We start from the raw sequence: 7,390 nt of genomic DNA on the forward strand, positions 1-7,390 counted from the left end.
ACCGGAGGGAGCTCGTGTACCGATCTCTCTCTGATCCCCTGTGTCACAGGCGACATGCTGATCCCGGGCTCGCACCGGGCACAGCGGAGCCCGGGATCAGCGGGACAATGGCGAGGAGGACAGCAGAGGGAGCGGGGGCCGCACCGATCGTCGCTAAATACAAGCGATCCGACGGCTTTACATGGCTGCCCGTTTTTAAATTGCGGCCATTTCCCGCCCGGCGGCGTGCGCAAGGGGGTGTGTCTGAGCGGACGTCTAAAGACGCCCGCTCAGATCTAGAGAGCTCCTGGCCGGCCGTTTTTTTACTACGGCCGGCCCGGAGGCAGTTAAAGAAGCCCATATGAATTTAAATGAAATGAAAATTAAAAATTGCAATTGATCTGAATTCCAAATAATGAACCAAATTGAATTTTGGATCCAAAATCCGAAACCAAAAATTTGAATCGATCCAAAAGGAAGATTAACAATTTTTTTTGAGCCTTTACATGTCTAATGGCAATATGCAGACAACACACAGCCAATTAGGGGAATAAGTGGACAGCACATAGACAGTTATCTCAATACATCAACATGGGCAGCATGCTGGTAACTGTGACAGTGTTTTTACCAGTCATGGCAATACATGGGCAACATGCTGCCGATCATGGAAATAAATAGGAAATAAGTATTGTCAGTTTTGGCCAACAAATGTGGGCAGCACACTGGCCATCATGGCGATGCATGGGCAATACATTGGTGACCATGATGATACATGGAGAACACACTGGCATTATGGCAATAATTGGGCAACACTTTGGCTATGGTGACAACCCATGGGTTAACAAACATGAATAATACATGGGTCATGGTGGCAATACTTTGGAAACACAATGCCAATTGCTACAATATGCAGATGATGGATGAGCTATAGTAGCAATACACATGTAACTTGCAGCAAACATACAATGATGGCAATACATAAAACAATAAAACATAGGGTGAAAGAAAAGAGCCTAGTCTTCCTGCTCACTCCTTACCTCTACCCCATGCTTTCAAAATCTAGTAATAGTTTACTTAGGCAACATGCATCCTGAATGGGCCAGAGGTAGGTGCACAGCCCAACCCAAGCCCAAGGGTGCACAGCCCAACCTGCTCCATATTGTCAGCCGTTCAGTCCTGCTGTGTGATTGAGTCGGTCATGCCACTACTCCAGTCAGCCAATTAGCAGAAAAGAACCTCAACAGTTCCACCTGGAGATCCAGCACATAGAAAAGCTGACATTTCCTGGGTCAAATCTAACAGATTCCCAGATAGGCCAGTCACCTAAGGCCCCTATTCACACTGAGCGACATGAAAATCGCGCGATTTTCCGCGCCATTTTATATGAGCGATATTGAGCTATATTGAGCGACGTGTCGCACAAATTTTTCCTATTGGATGCAATCAGGAGCGAAATCGCTCGAAAAAAGGGTCATGTAGGAGCGACAAGCTACAGCGACGAGCTACAAGCGATATTGAGCGACGAGATGTGAACAGCTCCATTAAAATGGATTGGAGAAGCTACATAGAGCGATATAGTGTGGAAATATGAGCGATATCGCTGCAAAAATCGCGCAATAAATCGCTCAGTGTGAATGGGGCCTTAGCGGGAAGTAGGAAGAAACTCCCTAATGGGGACAAATACAGCAATCACAACCTCACTAATGTTCCAACCATTTCCCACTCCACTAGAAATATTGATGATTTTTTTATATTCTAAAGGGCCTCTGCTTTCAGAAAATATACTCTAGCAGCAAAGGGTGGGCCAACTCAATATTGAACCCTACGGACTAAGACTGGGATGCCATTAATGTTCATGTGCGTGTAAAGGCAGGCATCCCAATACTTTTGGCAATATAGTGTTTAATTGTTGGGGTGGTTTTAAGCTGTTTTCTAGCCAAAAATTCAAATTTTAACACGTGTGTGAAAAAGTAAAAAATTGCTCCGCTAGCGAAGTGGTTAACTAATGAATGTAAGATGCTTTCATATCAGGATGCAGAGTTGTACACTGAAGTGGTTTTCAGTGAAAGTGGGTAAAGATCCACTTTAAGGCCCCCATTGATAACTCGATTCCTGCTGAAATGGCAGAAATTTGAGCCGTGGGTCGAGAGCACTAACTATTATGTAATCATATAAAATATCCTGGTGATTAGGTTAAGTTCATTCCCTGCTGCTCCCAGACAACGTATTTCCACAATGGTCCCTAGTAGAGATGAGCTTTGGGTTTGGATCGACTATGAGATTACTTTACTAAATGGGTGAACGATTTGGCCAGTTTGCAAGATGACTCAGCCTCCATCTGTGATCTAGCAACCAATGATGCTATTTGGCCCCCACAACATCATTGGTTGCTAGAATGCATGCGGGCGCACCATAACAACCTGTGATGGTATAGAGCCACCAGCACCTTAGCAACCAATTATGCTGTTGCTAGGATTCTGGTAGCCCCACACTGTAATTAGTTGTTATGGTACTCCCACCTGCATCCTAGCAACCACTGATGCTGTGTGGGTCCCAGAGAATCATTGGTTGCTAAGACACAGGTGGCCCTGGGTTTGGTTCTCTTGGACATTTGCTAAACCCAGATTTATGGCTGGATTCAGCAAACATCCAAGCAAACCAAACCTAGGGTCAGTATGCTCATGCCTGGTCCCTAGTACTGAGCTGAACTCTCTACCACATCCTGTCCTTGATTTAGCCATAATTTATGTCAAGATAAGTGACAGTATCGACAAGGCATTTTCACGTGCTACAGAGAGAGGTCACTGGGGACCCGGTCAACATTTTGCTATGAAGGCACATGATCTGTAGTGATACCTCTGAGAGTATGCACTTCAGTGACTGACACCTAAGAAATATTTGTGTCAGTTCCCATCTCCTACTGTATACCATAATTACTGACAGCACAGCTAACACAAAGAAGAACAGAGAAAGCCCCTTTTGCATCATGGTTGGTGAGGTATTTCCTTGGACTACATCTGCTCCGATCTGATGTTTAAGTAGAAGCAACCACACATAGGGCTCTATTTCTAAACATTCGTCCTGTGAATATGTGTTAACGTTCCTTCTGTGTGAACGTTTTCTTTTTACAAATGCAATGTAATTTTGACTGTTTTGGTGTAATATCACATTATGGCCACTAGATGGAGCAAAAGGAGCATAGAAAATAAGTTCCTCTGCTCCTCAGCACCATCTAGTAGCCATAATGTGATATTAACCAAAACATTCAAAAATACATTGCACTTGTAAAGATAAAAACCTGTTTGTTTTCCTTATATTATGTATAAACAGTAATCACACAGAATAAACATTCACAAATATTAGCCCTGCAAATTGTTAATAAATAGACCACCATAGATTCTGCTTTTTTTCAATTCTTTCACATGTACTTGAAAGTTGGCTGCATGTTTATCTCGAAAACAGTAATTTTCCATAGAAAGATTTTTTCTTTTTAGATACTGGCTGTGGGGCTCTGATGGCCGAAGTAGATGGAAAATGAGCTTAGCAAAAGGAAAAGGTTTAGGCCAATAAAATGACTTGTACGTCTTTATCAGGGCCATTTGCATACTTGAAGAACCCTCTCACTTGTGTTAAATGTTTACTTGATCTGTAAAACAATTATGAGATGTTAGTTACACAACACATTGCACCAGATGAGATCTCGCAGTGTGTGACCTCTGGTCAGCCAGCTGTTAGCTGATGTCATCGTTCAGTCACATGACACGGGCTGGTTCCAGAAAGCAGACTGTTGGCAGACGGCTCAGAGATCTGCACTGTAAGGTGTCCTATCAGGTATCACAGGCTTGTGGAAAAGGCAGAAAATGACCTCCATGCCTGGGATTGGCTCATGAAAGCACACGTCCACCTTGATGACATTTCATATGTTTTCAATGTTCCCAATTATAGTATCTTACCCCTTTTTATGGTAGCCCTTAAGTTAAATATGCCCCACATAAGTGATCTATAGGCACCTGTGTACACAACCTAACCTGCAACTTATGTACAATTCAGCTAACAGTAATATAAAATGACAGCAATGCAGGAAAAGTACAGAGGTTGAAAATGATCAGACGTTATAATCTGAAACCACTGGATCAGCATGATAGCCAGGAAGCAGGTATTTTTGGGAGAGGTGTAAGGAAAGTTCAGTTCATTCCAGAAGTGCAGGTCCAATCACATGTGCATACTGTGGCACCTGGGCTTGTGTATAGGATCACAACCAGGCATGTATTAGCATCCGGATATGCGTGCATTAGTGTGCACTGCTCATTTTGCAGCTTGTTGCTGACCTCTGGCTTGTTTCCTGACACTGCCTCTGCCTACTGATTCTGTATGTTGCGGCCTTGCTGTTACTGACCTTTGCTGAGATCCTGACTACGCTCCCCCCTCCTCATCCCCTGACAGTGTTCCTGCTCCTGGTTCCTGCTCAATGGTTTACAGCCATACTAGCAACATACACATTTTCTGTAGTTTTCATATATGAACATAGTTACATAGTTACATAGTATTTGAGGTTGAATAAAGACACATGTCCATCAAGTCCAACCTATTGTGTGTGTGTGTGTAAAGATCCCCGAGTCATCTCGTTTTTAGGAGTACTTGTACCCCTGTATATTACCGTTTCTCAGGAAATCGTCCAAAAGCCTCTTGAATGATTCCAGACTATTAGCTGAAATCACTGCTTGTGGCAGTGAGTTCCAGACCCTAACCGCGCGAACTGAGAAGAATCCCCTTCGCCCCTTGTGTTTGAATTTTTTTTCTACCAGTTTCAGGTGGTGTCCTCTAGTCTTTGTTACGGAATTAATCGTAAAGAGTTTGTTGCTAATGTTGCTATGACTATGGAACATTTTGTACATGAAAATCATGTCCCCCCTTAATCTCCTTAGTTCCAGCGTGAACATATTTAAATTTAGTAACCGTGTCTCATAGCTCTGGTCCTCCATCCCTTTGATGAGTTTGGTAACAAATTCTACTAAATAGTCCTTAATCATTCCCTCTAGCAGTTTGCACACTACAGATGTAAGACTAACTGGCCTGTAATTCCCAGGTTGGCATTTTGCCCCCTTTTTGAAAATTGGAATTACCATAGCCCTCCGCCAGTCACATGGAACTCTACCAGTCACTAGAGAGTCCTTAAAAATGAGGAATAACGGTCTTGTTATAACCTGGCTTAGTTCCTTAAGTATCTTGGGGTGTAGATTATCTGGTCCCAATGCTTTATTTGCATTAAGTAGACTAAGTCTTTGTTGTATCCCGGGTTCTGTCGACCACTTGGCTGTGTTTTGTGATGAACTAGGTGTTCCAAAATGGGGAACATGTCTTGTAAAATACAGGACACCAGACAACTGTGCAGGGAAGAGGGTTGGTCCAGGTCCCTGATAAATGAGAGGAATCATGGGGATGTGCATATCATGCAGGATGACAGGGGGATTTTAGCGTTGAGTTGAGGTGGCCATACCCACTGGTCCATGCTTCTCCTTGCCTGCTATGAGCTGCGCATGTACTGATGCAAGGTGTCTTAGATTAGCTGCTACTCCATTCATTCCTATGGGGAGGTCATCCACCTTTGGGATGTATAATAGACATCCTGCCCCATTACAGAGATGGATTCAGGTGGGGCTGGACAAATCCCAGGAGCCAGGTAGCCAGTGCTCCTTTAAACTTACAGTTGGCACCTAACTTTTGAGGTTTTCTATAATTGTTGTTAAAGAAGCTGGCTCCTAAAAAGAACCCTGGTGGCTTCTAGATTGTTTGCTGAATTCCATATAAATTTGTCCACCCCAGGATTAAGGTAGAATGGGTTTCTAGCAAGGGTAGATGTTTGCACCCTCCATCCCTTCAATTGACATTAATAAGGATAGCACAAAGCAGCCATCCCATCTACATGAGGTACTGGCCTGGGCCTCCCCATCAGACACCAAATGCCTACTTCAGGGATGTCCAAACTGCTGCCCTCCAGCTGTGGTGGAACTACGAATCCCGTTATGCTTTGCAAGATTCTCACAGCCAGAAACATGACTCCAAGAGAGAGATGCTTCATGGGATTTGTAGTTTCACCACAGCAGGAGGGCCGGGGTTTGGACATCCCTGGCCTACATCCTCTTTTGTGTAGTGCCAGACAAGTGCACATATTTAAATAATTGAACTATCCCCTGCTGGAGAATGAAAGTCGTAGCTGGGACCCCTAGGCATGTACTGGACCCCCTCTGGTTCTGCCTAGGTTTCTTGGTGGATGATTTGGCTCTGCATACACCCTCAAAATCTCCAATGCATTTTTCCAAAATGGGGACATTTCAGTTAAATGTCCAGACTTGAAGAAGGTCAGTTTCCTGAGTGATGATATTTGTGATTTGACGATTATAAACATTAATAGTAACAAGTGTCAAAATAATGCATAATTGGCAAAATATTGTAAGTACCACATGCAGTATCTGCATTCATGAAGTGAACTCTTCTGTGAAGTAGATCCGCACAGATTATGAAAATAAATCACAGTGAAGCATATTATTCATAGGGTAAGACTTTCACCTATTGGTCCAATATTCACCTGTAATTGTGTATAGGAGAATTCAGACCACTAGGGGGCAGCATACTACAAGGGAGCTGGCTACGGGTCCAGTGTAATGTAGTTTCTGGATAGCCAGAAGGTTACAATGTTATGTAACTATGGGCAAATTTTTAATTAACCCTTGCAGAGGGGCTACCCCTGCACTGCAAGGGTTAACTGCTTGTTTTTGTCTAGGAAGAAAAATAACAATGTTGAACTCGCCTGAACCTTGGAGGTGGCTTGTTTTTAGACCGGTCCTTCCAGCGTTTCTTCTCCTGCGCTGCAGCAGTCTAAGGATCCTCGAGTCATCATGTTCTATACACAGTAGTGGGAATTCATCAAAACTGGAGCAGACAAAATCTGGAGCAGTTGTGCATAGCAACCAATCAGCTCCTCTCTTTAATTTTCAAATCTTAACTGAACAAACTGAGAATAGAAGCTGATTGGTTGCCATGGGCAACTGCTCCGGATTTTTGTCTTCTCCAGTTTTGATAAATTTCCCCCTCCAATGTATAGAGGTAAGGACGCTGAGGGACATACCATTGCTGCAGCATAGAAGGACGGAGGCTGGAGGGAGTGCTGTGACAGCTGAATTGTAGAAATGTCACCAGCACACCAGTCCTTTTAAGATAGCAAAAGCTTCATTTATTGAAGTTTTTTGTCATATGACCAAACAAGCGCTTTCGGGACCGCGCAGGGTCCCTTCATCAGGCTTTAGCATTGATGCTAAAGCCTGATGAAGGGACCCTGCGCGGTCCCGAAAGCGCTTGTTTGGTCATATGACAAAAAACTTCAATAAATGAAGCTTTTGCTATCTTAAAAGGA

The sequence above is a fragment of the Nanorana parkeri genome, unplaced genomic scaffold, assembly GCF_000935625.1.
Source record: "Nanorana parkeri isolate BGI_ZX_2015 unplaced genomic scaffold, ASM93562v1 scaffold251, whole genome shotgun sequence".
NCBI classification, from domain to species: domain Eukaryota; kingdom Metazoa; phylum Chordata; class Amphibia; order Anura; family Dicroglossidae; genus Nanorana; species Nanorana parkeri.